This window comes from Scylla paramamosain, unplaced genomic scaffold (assembly GCF_035594125.1).
Source record: "Scylla paramamosain isolate STU-SP2022 unplaced genomic scaffold, ASM3559412v1 Contig155, whole genome shotgun sequence".
NCBI lineage: Eukaryota > Metazoa > Arthropoda > Malacostraca > Decapoda > Portunidae > Scylla > Scylla paramamosain.
In genome coordinates, this window is record NW_026973820.1 from 32,501 (window position 1) to 45,000 (window position 12,500).

General features: G+C 49.5%; 1 long non-coding RNA gene across 2 annotated transcripts in view; it reads left to right on the forward strand.

Annotated features, from left to right (window-relative positions):
- LOC135099603 (uncharacterized) overlaps positions 1-12,500 on the forward strand; it is a 33,593-nt gene that overhangs the window by 7,545 nt on the left and 13,548 nt on the right. For both annotated transcript variants that reach the window (XR_010268169.1, XR_010268170.1), the window contains 2 exons: positions 4,051-4,250; positions 10,492-10,608. This is a non-coding gene — a long non-coding RNA (uncharacterized LOC135099603). The remainder of the gene's footprint in view (positions 1-4,050; positions 4,251-10,491; positions 10,609-12,500) is intronic.

Genomic DNA, 12,500 nt, shown 5'->3' on the forward strand with positions numbered 1-12,500 from the left:
GCGTGTACATTAATTTTGAGGTGTTCCTTGTCATCCCCTGTCACTCCTGCCTGCCTCTGTCACCTCTACCAATCCCTGTCAAGCTCTGCCAAGCCCTTTGTCACCTCTCAAGTAATGAGGTGGCTTGAGATGTGAGATTTTAAACAGAAGCCTTTGCTGTCACCCCTGCCAAGCCCTACCAAACCCTGTCAGCCCCCACCAAGGCCCTCTCAAGCCACCACTCAACCCCCTACCGAGACCTATCAGCTCTATAATCTGAAAAAAGTGCAGTGTCTTAGAAGGGATTGATTAAGTAAACAGTGACTTATGGCCAAAATGGAACTATATGGAGATTAAGTAGAGATTAGAATAGAAGCTGAAATTGAGCAGGATAGTTACAATCACAGACTTCCAACTTGCTACTCCTTGGTGTGAAAGAATCTGCAGGAAATTAAGTACATGGCAACTCCTGTTAGTCCCTCATGTGTTCTTGAAAGCAGACTGACAGATTCAGTGTGTGACATGCTGACGTGGGGGAAGGCTGTCTGGTGGCTGCTCTATGCTGTAGCTAACAAAATGGTTGTGTTTCAAGTGTTGTCATGCCTGGAAAGTCTACAGGTCATCATTACTAGTATAAATGTGTACTACAATGGTGAAATTTAGTGAAAAAATGTGCTGTTTATGTATTGGCAGGGAAAGATTTGTGCTCATCAAGACAATGATAAAAAAATTTTTATATTATTATTATTATTACTATTTTTTTTCTTTTACTTGTTTTGCTGTAAGATGAGACTACAATAACTGCCCCTTGATGCCCTATAAGGTACCGCCAAGCACCAAGGGGCGGCCACCACGGTGCACAGTGAAGCACGTCCCAGCATCCCTGTCACCATCTTTTCCCTGCCAATAATTATGCATTACATTTCCCAACTAATTTCATTCTAGTGCAACATTTCTACTACTAATGGTGACCTGTACACTTCCCAGCATGACCAGTACAGCACTTCAAACAAACACAGCCTTTTCTTAGCCACAGCAAGGTGCAGCCACGACAGACAGCCTTCCCTAAGTCAGCATGTCACACTGCATCCATAACACTGAGCTTCCAGGAACACATCTGGGGGACTGATACAAGTTGCTGTGTAGGTCATTTGTACCAGCAGACTCTTTCACACCAAGCAGGCATGAGGTGGTAGTCTGTGCAGTGCGTCAGTGCTTGGAATTTTGAACCGGTCTTGCTGCATCTATGGCCCAGAGACCAAACACAGACCAAACAGAGGGCTAGCTGAACCTAACACAAACCAAACAGACGCCCACCAGAACCATACACAGGCCCACAGAACTAACTGACTGGCTGGCCGGCTGACTCGCTGGCTGAGTGACTGACTGACTGACTGACTGACTGGCTGGCTGGCTGGCTTGCTGGCTGGCTTACTAACTGACTGACTGACTGACTGGCTGGCTGAGTGACTGATTGACTGGCTGGTTAGCTAGTTGGGTGGCTAGCTGGTTGGTTGAATGGCTGACTGACTGACTGACTGACTGACTGACTGACTGACTAGCTGAGTGACTGATTGATTGGCTGGTTGGTTGAATGCCTAGCTGGCTGGTTGAATGGCTGACTGACTGACTGACTGACTGACTGACTGACTGACTGACTGACTGACTGACTGACTGACTGACTAGCTGAGTGACTGATTGATTGGCTGGTTTGTCGAATGGCTAGCTGGCTGGTTGAATGGCTAACTGACTGACTGACTGACTGACTGACTGACTGACTGACTGACTGGCTAACTGAGTGACTGATTGATTGGCTGGTTGGTTGAATGGCTAGCTGGCTGGTTGAATGGCTGACTGACTGACTGACTGACTGACTTACTGACTGACTGACTGACTAACTGACTAGCTGAGTGACTGATTGATTGGCTGGTTGGTTGAATGGCTGACTGACTGACTGACTGACTGACTGACTGACTGACTGACTGACTGACTGACTGACTGACTACCTGAGTGACTGATTGATTGGCTAGTTGGTTGAATGGCTAGCTGGCTGGTTGAATGGCTGACTGACTGGCTGACTGACTGACTAACTGACTGACTGACTGACTGACTGACTGACTGACTGACTAGCTGAGTGACTGATTGATTGGCTGGTTGGTTGAATGGCTAGCTGGCTGGTTGAATGGCTAACTGACTGACTGACTGACTGACTGACTGACTGACTGACTGACTGACTGACTAACTGAGTGACTGATTGATTGGCTGGTTGGTTGAATGGCTAGCTGGCTGGTTGAATGGCTGACTGACTGACTGACTGACTGACTGACTGACTGACTGACTGACTGACTGACTGACTGACTAACTGACTAGCTGAGTGACTGATTGATTGGCTGGTTGGTTGAATGGCTAGCTGGCTGGTTGAATGGCTGACTGACTGACTGACTGACTGACTGACTGACTGACTGACTGACTGACTGACTGACTGACTGACTGAGTGACTGATTGATTGGCTAGTTGGTTGAATGGCTAGCTGGCTGGTTGAATGGCTGACTGACTGGCTGACTGACTGACTGACTGACTGACTGACTGACTGACTGACTGACTGACTGACTAGCTGAGTGACTGATTGATTGGCTGGTTGGTTGAATGGCTAGCTGGCTGGTTGAATGGCTGACTGACTGACTGACTGACTGACTGACTGACTGACTGACTGACTGACTGACTAGCTGAGTGACTGATTTATTGGCTGGTTGGTTGAATGGCTAGCTGGCTGGTTGAATGGCTAACTGACTGACTGACTGACTGACTGACTGACTGACTGACTGACTGACTGACTGACTGACTGACTAACTGAGTGACTGATTGATTGGCTGGTTGCTTGAATGGCTAGCTGGTAGGTTGAATGGCTGACTGACTGACTGACTGACTGACTGACTGACTGACTGACTGACTGACTGACTGACTGACTGACTAACTGACTAGCTGAGTGACTGATTGATTGGCTGGTTGGTTGAATGGCTAGCTGGCTGGTTGAATGGCTGACTGACTGACTGACTGACTGACTGACTGACTGACTGACTGACTGACTGACTGACTAGCTGAGTGACTGATTGATTGGCTAGTTGGTTGAATGGCTAGCTGGCTGGTTGAATGGCTGACTGACTGGCTGACTGACTGACTGACTGACTGACTGACTGACTGACTGACTGACTGACTGACTAGCTGAGTGACTGATTGATTGGCTGGTTGGTTGAATGGCTAGCTGGCTGGTTGAATGGCTGACTGACTGACTGACTGACTGACTGACTGACTGACTGAGGCAGAGAGACAGGTAGGTGTTGGCAGGGTTGGTTTGGTTTGGAGTGTTGAGGTTTTATGATATTGTAGAGACAGAGAGGTTCAAAGCTTAATTAGACTTGTATCTTTGAGCCATGAGTCAGTAGAGAGGGAGAAAGAGGCAGACAGGCAGAGAGACAGGAAAAACAGGGAGGAAGAAAAGCTATTTGCACTGTACCTATAGGTCAGTATGGTGTAGAGTTGTATACTTGAATCAAGAGTAAATATAGACGCAGATACGAAGGCGGGCAAGCTGAGAGAGAGTGAAAGAAAGGGTCTGAATGAAAGGGAGGAGTCAGGCCTGCAGAAGGGGAGCTTTTGGTATTGTTTACTGATTAGTGTGATAAAGTTTTGTGTTGTGTTGTGAGGTGCAGAGAAAGAGAGAGAGGCTTGTGTGGTGATATTTCATGTTGATGTACAGCAATATGAAATAGTTCTCAGGAGAGAGAGAAAGAGATAGAAATTAGTGACACACACACACACACACACACACACACACACACACACACACACACACACACACAGTAATACTCTATAGAAACCTATTTCTTTCCTAATTTGTCTATCTCCATCTTGTTTTTCATTGTAAGTCATTAATGTTTATCTTGTATTGTCTTGGCATTATTAAAACATGAGGTATATTATTATTAGTGGTTGTAGTTTTGTATCACAACATTAACTTATATTAGTTTTGCCTGAAAATCTCTCGTTTTCTAACATTCTCCCATCCTGCAGGCCTGAGTCCAGACCGAGACCCAGAGAAATGTAAACAAACGCACCAGTCAGACTTGATATAGGAGTGAATTTGTTGCTTTTTAAAGCGGCAGTCGGTCTGTACATGTGTGAGGTGGCGAGGGGTGTCGCCAGGGGGCGGCTAGTAGCGTCTGCCACCAGGGAAATATGTAAAAACATAAAAAAGACGCTTCTCAAGAAAGGTAAGGCCGGTTGCAGCTTTTATTTTTTCTTTATTTCTTTCCATCAGGTTAGGTTTATATTAATTCAGTTAGTTAGGTTTGGTTAAGTCTCTCTCTCTCTCTCTCTCTCTCTCTCTCTCTCTCTCTCTCTCTCTCTCTCTCTCTCTCTCTCTCTCTCTCTCTCTCTCTCTCTCTCTGTGGTGCTAATGGTGCAGGAAGGCCTTGTCTACCTGCACCATAAGCCACTATACCATGCGTCACTGTACATTTAAACTGTACCCCAAAAACTTAACCTAACTGGCCCTCACTTAAAAAAAAATATATCGTTTTTTTTTCGTGTTCTTAATATTTCAGTGCTACAATACCACATCACTGTACCCTATGATGCTAATGGTGCAGGAAGGCCTTGTCTACCTTCACCATAAGCGACTGTACCATGCGTCACTGTACCTTAAAACTGTACCACAAAAACAACCTAACTGGCCCTCACCTGAAAAAAAATATCTTTTTTTTTTTGTGTTTGCTTAATATTTCAGTGCTACAGTACCACAGCACTGTACTCTATGGTGCTAATGGTGCAGGAAGGCCTTGTCTACCTTCACCATAAGCCACTGTACCATGTGTCACTGTACCTTAAATCTGTACCACAAAAACAACCTAACTGGCCCTCACCTGAAAAAAAATATCTTTTTTTTTTAACCTAACCTAACCTAACCTAACCTTACCTAACCTAACCTAACCTAACCTAACCTGACCTGACCTGACCTAACCTAACCTAACCTAACCTAACCTGACCTAACCTAACCTAACCTAACCTAACCTAACCTGACCTGACCTAACCTAACCTAACCTAACCTAACCTAACCTAACCTAACCTATCCTAACCTAACCGAGACATTAAAAATTAGTCACAAGGCAAAAAGACGATTCAAAGTGACTGACATACCTGTGTGGTTGTTAGCTAGTTGTGTGAACGAGTGAATGAGCGAGACTTGTGTGAGGCATGAATACGTGTATGAGTGAACGAGCTAGGCTTCAGTCATAAGTGTTAAGTTGAAGTGCGCGGCCTGGCGCCGAGAGATCACCTACCTCCAGCCTTCTGTTCACACCTTCTGTGAATAAACACCTGCACTGTTACCTGCGTTTCCTGTGCCCCTGCTGGTCAAGAATCGAACATGGCGCAGTGAGTAGGATCAGGACAAGGCTGCAGTGGGTACGGCGCAGAATGGAGAAGCAGTTGGAGGCGCTGGCTGCCCTGCTAGCGCGACAGTCGGAGCAGAGTCAGGCTCGCGAGGAGCGTTTAACCCAGCTGCTGGAGAGAGTGGGGACACAAGCTCCCAGTCGCACCACGGCGAGCAATGAAGGCGAAACCACAGCCCGCAGCACGTCTACCCAGGGCGCGAGGTTCCCGACGTCCGCCACCATCATTCCTCACTTAACGGCGTCAGCATCTTTACGTGAGTTCGACACGTGGCGCCATAAGTTTGAAGGATACGTAACCCTCGCCAGGATAGACTGTCTCTCCCTGGCTGAGCAGAGGGCGGCACTCGCTGCTGTCCTAGACGACGAGTGGACCCGTACACTTCGCTACGGGATAAGCTTACCGAGAGACGCGGAGTTAAGAACCATCCTCGATGCAATGTGTGAGTACCTGCGAAGCCAGCGCAACATCATCATGGATAGAAGAGACTTCTACTCCCGCGTGCAAGAAACGCAAGAAGGTTTTGACGACTTTTTATGTGCTGTAAAGGAAATCGCCAATTTCTGTGACTTTTGCGACCAGTGCATAAACCATCAGCTGCGTGACAGAATTGTCGTTGGGACACGAGACGAAGTGGCTCTGAAACGCATGCTGGAAAACAAGAAACTCACCCTTGAAAACGCCATAGATATTTGCAGAGCATCAGAGAGCGCTAACCAGTGTAGTGCAGTACTAAGGGGCGGCTCTCACTCTTCGAGCCATGGTGTGAACGCTGTCTCGAACTACAGGAAGGGCAGTTTCGGGGGCTCAAGCCCCACGGGCTGTTATCGTTGTGGCAAAGATTGTCGCAGTGACAAAGGGGGATGCCAGGCAATAGATAAAGTGTGTCGTAACTGCGGGAAAAGAGGGCATTTTGCGAGTGTATGTCAGCAGACAGTGAGGAAACGACGAGGAGCTTCGAGGAGTTCCTCAACTGTCTCTCCTCATCGCGGTGCAGGCCCGAGGCGGGGAGCCAGTGCCAGTGTATACCAGCTCTTATCAGGCGTATACACAAAGACGGTGACGGCACGACCTGCGCCCCAGGTGCTCATTACCGCCACACATCCCGCTGGAAGAGACAAGATTACGTGGACTCCTGACTCTGGGGCCGAAACGACCGTTATTGGCCTCGACACGGCAACACTCCTTGGAATCCCGCCCTCCAGCTTGGCGCCCGCTGATGGTGATGGACTTTATGCTGCCGGTAATCACCCCCTCACCTGTGTAGGAACTTTCTCGTCGCACTTGCAACTGGGCGACAGGGAAGCTGAGACTGTTGTGAGCGTGGTGAAGGAGGTGAAGGGGGCGCTGCTTAGCTGGTACGATTCCATCGCTCTCGGAATCCTCCCCGAAGATTTTCCGGCTCAAATCCGACCGCTACGCAGGGAAGAACAGCACACCGGCAACAGCTCCATCAAGTACCCGACCGCCTCGCAGCCACCTCTATCTACGCCCACAGAAGTGATCAGCTGGCCTCATTCCTACGACCCAACGCCACAGCAGCGTGCGGGGCACGCTGCTGCTGTGATCAAGGCCTTTCCCAGCGTCTTCGAAGCAAAGGAAGGTTTACGTGCAATGGCTGGTGGATCCATGGCCATCGAGTTGACAGACGACGCTCGACCCTTCGCCGTAACAGCATCTCGTACAATCCCTTACAATTGGCGTGAAGAAATTAAGAGCCAGTTGGAAGAGCTGCTTAACAAGGGAATCATCGAGAGTGTGGACTACCCTACGGCATGGTGCCACCCCATCGTGCCTGTCCCAAAAAAGACATCTGGTGTAAGGCTGTGTGTTGACCTGACACGACTCAACCGTTACGTGAAGAGGCCCGTGTATCCAGTGCGCTCACCTCATGACGCCATCGCCTCGATCGGGACCGGAGCAGTTTGGTTCACCACTCTTGATGCCAAGATGGGGTATTTTCAAGTCCCCATTAGAGAAGAAGACCAGGATTTAACCTGCTTCATAACACCTTGGGGTCGGTACAAGTTTCGGCGAGCGGTTATGGGTCTCGTCTCGTCTGGAGACGAGTATAACCGTCGAGGAGACCAAGCTCTCGGCGACATACCTAACACCATCAAGATCGTGGACGACATCCTGGCCTATGACTCCACCTACAGTGCGCACTTAGCCCATGTCATTCAGATTGTGCGGCGGTGTGACCAGCACGGCATCACTCTCAACCCACAGAAGTTTACATTCGCGGAAAGAGTGGTAGATTACTGTGGTTACTCTGTTTCTGGACAAGGCTACACGACAGACTCAAAGAAAGTTAAGGCAATCTCTGACTTCCCACGACCACAGCACATCACCGACTTACGATCATTCATGGGTCTTACAAACCAGCTTGGAAGCTTTTCTCCTGCTGTGGCTGCAGCTGCACAACCCCTCAGAGATCTCTTACGCCCGAAGAACAGTTGGTGCTGGTCTCCTAACCATGAAGAGGCGTTTGAGAAGGTGAAACAGTGTCTCGTCAGCCCACCTGTCTTGGCATACTTCGACCCATCATTACCAACGATGCTACAGACTGACGCCTCAAGGATGCACGGATTTGGATTCGTTCTCCTGCAGAAGCACAGTGACCAGTGGAAGATGGTGCAATGCGGGTCAAGATTTGTTACAGACACAGAGAGCCGCTATGCAGTAATAGAGTTGGAAATGGCTGCAATCGTCTGGGCAGTCAGGAAATGTGGCACCTACCTGAAAGGACTCCCTCACTTCGATCTAGTGCTCGACCACCGCCCGCTGATACCTCTCCTCAATAGCAAGTTGTTGGGAGAAATAGAGAATCTGCGGCTGCAGCGCATGAGGGAGAAGCTTGCTCAGTATTCTTTCACAGCAAGCTGGCAAAAGGGATCGACACACTGCGTGCCCGACGCCCTCTCACGTGCTCCAGTACAGGACCCAGTGGAGGAAGAGGATGCTGCTACTTCTGGTGACCTCGACCCTCTCCACTCAGCGGTCATCTCAGCGTTATCTGCCACCAATGAGGACGGCGTCCGCTTAGCACCACTCCAGGATCAGACTGTGGAAATGGTACGTGCCGCAGCAGCAAGAGACGGGGAGTACTGCTTGCTCAAGAACGTCATCATCGAGGGCTTCCCTGATCATTGCCACGACCTCGATCACCGCTTGCGTACGTACTGGCCGGTGCGCAGTCTGCTGGCCGTAGACGACGACCTGGTGGTTTACGGGCCGAGGCTTCTTATTCCTCACAGCCTCCGCCGAGAAACACTAGAGCGACTCCATGACAGTCATCAGGGGATGGAGCGCACCAAGCGACGGGCCCGACAAACGGTGTACTGGCCTGGTATGGACAGAGACGTTGAGAACGTCGTTTCTGGATGCTCACTATGCCGTCCACTCCTACCAAGCCAAGCCAACGAACCTCTCTGGCAGGACACGGACACACCCAGCAGGGTGTTTGAGTCAGTTTCTGCAGACTACTTCCACGCAGCAGGCCGTACATACCTCGTGTATGTAGATCGCTTGTCTGGGTGGCCTCACGTGTCTGCATGCTCACGTCCAGCATCGGCTGATCAGCTCGTTCGTGTCCTTCGGGGTGTGTTCGCCGACACGGGCGTGCCTGTTCTCCTGAGGACTGACGGTGGACCGCAGTTCACTTCTTCATCGGTACGGCGCTTCCTGGCTCGATGGGGGGTGGAGCATCGTGTATCTTCACCTCATTATCCACGCTCCAATGGTCACGCCGAGGCAGCGGTCAAGTCCGTGAAGAAGCTGATCCTCACGACCACACAGCAGGGACACCTGGACGAGGATGCGTTCGCTCGCGGGTTGCTGGAACTGCGCAACACTCCGAGGGCGGAAGGGCGATCACCAGCACAAGTCCTCTTCGGTCATCCTATGAGGTCCTGTGTCCCGGCTCATCATCGCTCATACGCTCAGCAGTGGCAGCGCGCTGCTGATGAGTGCGACGCCAAGGCAGAGCGACTGAGGAAGAAAGCGAAACTTCGCCACGACGCGTCCGCCCGTACTCTTCCTCTCCTGCACCTCGGTGGCCACGTCGACGTTCAAGATCACACGACAGGCCTCTGGGATCGCCTGGGTGTCATCGTGGCTGTTGGGCGAAGGAGAGACTACCTCATCAAGATGGGCAGCGGTCGCGTGATGTGGCGTAATAGAAGACACCTACGCCCACACAGACCTCTTGCTCCCCTTCCTGTCGAGCAGCACACCGCTCATGGCGGTGCAGCGCTTCAGCATCAGGGTCACGAGGAACACCACCATCCCGGCAGCCCGGAGCATCAGGGTAACGGGGTACACCGTGGCCGAGAGCAACCAGAGCGTCGAAGCAGCCGACAGCGTAGGGAGCCGAGACGACTGCAGGTGCGGTGGCACCGTAGCACCTACGATTAGTCGTACGTGTTCATTGTACGCTGTGTTTGTTTTGTGTATATGTACCGTGTTTTCTGTACTTCAATCATTGTAACTTTGTTTCATGTGTTACGGTAGCCATAACAAAGATAAGGAATCTTCCTTATGTCTCGGGGGAGGTGTGTGGTTGTTAGCTAGTTGTGTGAACGAGTGAATGAGCGAGACTTGTGTGAGGCATGAATACGTGTATGAGTGAACGAGCTAGGCTTCAGTCATAAGTGTTAAGTTGAAGTGCGCGGCCTGGCGCCGAGAGATCACCTACCTCCAGCCTTCTGTTCACACCTTCTGTGAATAAACACCTGCACTGTTACCTGCGTTTCCTGTGCCCCTGCTGGTCAAGAGTCGAACAATACCAAGCAATTAATTAGTGAAATCAGTCTTTGTTGACTACTCCAAAGCCTTTCAGTTTGTCGACCTCAGTATACTGTTAGGAAAAAGTGCATTATTAAGACATTATTAGTGGTTGTATCACGGTATTTTATAATAGACTTATAACTAGTTTCCCCTGAAAATCTTTCGTTTTCTATCATTCTTTCATTCTACACGCCTGAGCCCTGACAGAGACCCAGAGAAATGTAAACAGGCACGAGTCAGACTTGATATAGGGCTGAATTTGTTGCTTTTCAGAGAGGGGCAGTCGGTCTGTACATGCGTGAGGTGGCGAGAGGCGTGTCCAGGGGGCGGCTAGTAGCGTGTGCCACCGTGGAAATATGTACAGACATAAAGAAGACGCCCTCAAGAAAGGTAAGGCCGGTTCCAGCTTTTATTTTTATTTATTTATTTCCATCCCGGCCTGGGACCCCCCCTTTCCCGAGTCCTGAGGTGTTGGGGGACGGCCCGGGGGTGCTGTGTGCCCGTGAGTGTACCAGGTGCTCAAGCTTATACAAAACAAGGAAAGTTTGAAGCATTTTTAGAGGGGCAGTCGGTCTGTACATGCGTGTACATTAATTTTGAGGTGTTCCTTGTCATCCCCTGTCACTCCTGCCTGCCTCTGTCACCTCTACCAATCCCTGTCAAGCTCTGCCAAGCCCTTTGTCACCTCTCAAGTAATGAGGTGGCTTGAGATGTGAGATTTTAAACAGAAGCCTTTGCTGTCACCCCTGCCAAGCCCTACCAAACCCTGTCAGCCCCCACCAAGGCCCTCTCAAGCCACCACTCAACCCCCTACCGAGACCTATCAGCTCTATAATCTGAAAAAAGTGCAGTGTCTTAGAAGGGATTGATTAAGTAAACAGTGACTTATGGCCAAAATGGAACTATATGGAGATTAAGTAGAGATTAGAATAGAAGCTGAAATTGAGCAGGATAGTTACAATCACAGACTTCCAACTTGCTACTCCTTGGTGTGAAAGAATCTGCAGGAAATTAAGTACATGGCAACTCCTGTTAGTCCCTCATGTGTTCTTGAAAGCAGACTGACAGATTCAGTGTGTGACATGCTGACGTGGGGGAAGGCTGTCTGGTGGCTGCTCTATGCTGTAGCTAACAAAATGGTTGTGTTTCAAGTGTTGTCATGCCTGGAAAGTCTACAGGTCATCATTACTAGTATAAATGTGTACTACAATGGTGAAATTTAGTGAAAAAATGTGCTGTTTATGTATTGGCAGGGAAAGATTTGTGCTCATCAAGACAATGATAAAAAAATTTTTATATTATTATTATTATTACTATTTTTTTTCTTTTACTTGTTTTGCTGTAAGATGAGACTACAATAACTGCCCCTTGATGCCCTATAAGGTACCGCCAAGCACCAAGGGGCGGCCACCACGGTGCACAGTGAAGCACGTCCCAGCATCCCTGTCACCATCTTTTCCCTGCCAATAATTATGCATTACATTTCCCAACTAATTTCATTCTAGTGCAACATTTCTACTACTAATGGTGACCTGTACACTTCCCAGCATGACCAGTACAGCACTTCAAACAAACACAGCCTTTTCTTAGCCACAGCAAGGTGCAGCCACGACAGACAGCCTTCCCTAAGTCAGCATGTCACACTGCATCCATAACACTGAGCTTCCAGGAACACATCTGGGGGACTGATACAAGTTGCTGTGTAGGTCATTTGTCCCAGCAGACTCTTTCACACCAAGCAGGCATGAGGTGGTAGTCTGTGCAGTGCGTCAGTGCTTGGAATTTTGAACCGGTCTTGCTGCATCTATGGCCCAGAGACCAAACACAGACCAAACAGAGGGCTAGCTGAACCTAACACAAACCAAACAGACGCCCACCAGAACCATACACAGGCCCACAGAACTAACTGACTGGCTGGCCGGCTGACTCGCTGGCTGAGTGACTGACTGACTGACTGACTGACTGGCTGGCTGGCTGGCTTGCTGGCTGGCTTACTAACTGACTGACTGACTGACTGGCTGGCTGAGTGACTGATTGACTGGCTGGTTAGCTAGTTGGGTGGCTAGCTGGTTGGTTGAATGGCTGACTGACTGACTGACTGACTGACTGACTGACTGACTAGCTGAGTGACTGATTGATTGGCTGGTTGGTTGAATGCCTAGCTGGCTGGTTGAATGGCTGACTGACTGACTGACTGACTGACTGACTGACTGACTGACTGACTGACTGACTGACTGACTGACTAGCTGAGTGACTGATTGATTGGCTGGTTTGTCGAATGG